We start from the raw sequence: 1637 nt of genomic DNA on the forward strand, positions 1-1637 counted from the left end.
ATAATATTAAATATTTTTATCTTAAAAATACAATATTTTAAATATACTATATATAATATGTAATATATGAAAGATAATTATATATCCCGAAGTAATGAATGCTTAATTATCTTCAAAATTAACATCTCATTAACTGTTCAGTTAGGATTATACACCTTTTACATATTATGGTAACCTGAGGTTAGGTTTCTTATTTCACAAGAACCTCTGATCATCTACAGCTGTCAGAGATCATAGCTAACTACAAATTACATGATACTTTTGGATTAAAAGTTTTAAGTGCAAATTTTATTCACAGAATTTTTAACAGCATATGTATTTTTTAATATTAGGCCTGCTGCTGCTGCTAAGTCACTTCAGTCGTGTCCGACTCTGTGTGACCCTGTAGACAGCAGCCCACCAGGCTCCCCCGTCCCTGGGATTCTCCAGGCAAGAACACTGGAGTGGGTTGCCATTTCCTTCTCCAATGAGTGAAAGTGAAGTCGCTCAGTTGTGTCCAACTCCTAGCGACCCCATGGACTGCAGCCCACCAGGCTCCTCCATCCATGGGATTTTCCAGGCAAGAGTACTAGAGTGGAGGCCTAGATACAACAATATTGTTATATGCTTGATGTGGTGTGAAGCTAGACTTTCAGAAGTAAGAGATTTTAAAGAGCCTCAGAGAAATGGAAGAAGCTGAAATGAGACATAAAGAATAGACATGACAAGAGAGGAAAAGGGTCCTGGGGAAAGGAGCTGCCTACTGAGCTGCTGCTGTGTGCCCAGTGCTGTTGCAGGAGCTGAAGATCTAAAGTAAGTTGGCCTGGTAAGAAATCAGATTAGTTGAGTAAAACAAAGTGTTAAGTGTTACTGAAAGTTATGACCAACCTAGATAGCATATTCAAAAGCAGAGACATTACTTTGCCAACAAAAGTCCATCTAGTCAAGGCTATGGTTTTTCCAGTAGTCCTGTATGGATGTGAGAGTTGGACTGTGAAGAAAGCTGAGTGCCGAAGAATTCATGCTTTTGAACTGTGGTGTTGGAGAAGACTCTTGAGAGTCCCTTGGACTGCAAGGACATCCAACCAATCCATTGTAAAGGAGAGCAGCCCTGGGTGTTCTTTGGAAGGAATGATGCTAAAGCTGAAACTCCAGTACTTTGCTACCTCATGCAAAGAGTTGACTCATTGGAAAAGACTCTGATGCTGGGAGGGATTGGGGGCAGGAGGAGAAGGAGATGACAGAGGATGAGATGGCTGGATGGGATCACCGACTAGATGGACATGAATTTGGGTGAACTCCGGGAGTTGGTGATGGACAGGGAGGCCTGGCGGTGACTGAGCGACTGAACAGAACTGAAGAGATGTGCGCATTGGGGCTCCAGGTGTGGAGAGAGCTCCTAGGGACGGGGCCTACGAACGCTTCTCTAAGGAGGCGACACCGGATCTAAGAGGAGGCAGACGTGGGGAAACTGGAGGGGACGGAGAAAGATGAAGAAACATCGAGAAAGACACAGGACAAAGTTAAAAAAGGAAAAGAGGAAGGACTCGATGCTATCGGCGCTCTGCCCATCGTGCCTTGACTGCTAGGGTCTGAGCGCAGTCACCGCCCCCCTCCCTTCCCCTCCCTCCCATCCCTTCCTTGAGCCTCAGCTGCCA

The 1637-nt window shown here is 44.7% G+C and overlaps 1 protein-coding gene across 1 annotated transcript in view; it reads left to right on the forward strand.

The window, feature by feature from the left end:
• Positions 1-1637, forward strand: part of LOC104983990 (serine beta-lactamase-like protein LACTB, mitochondrial) — a 25037-nt gene that overhangs the window by 6129 nt on the left and 17271 nt on the right. The window lies entirely within an intron of this gene.

The sequence above is a fragment of the Bison bison genome, unplaced genomic scaffold (assembly GCF_000754665.1).
Source record: "Bison bison bison isolate TAMUID 2011002044 unplaced genomic scaffold, Bison_UMD1.0 scf7180017845312, whole genome shotgun sequence".
NCBI classification, from domain to species: Eukaryota; Metazoa; Chordata; class Mammalia; order Artiodactyla; family Bovidae; genus Bison; species Bison bison.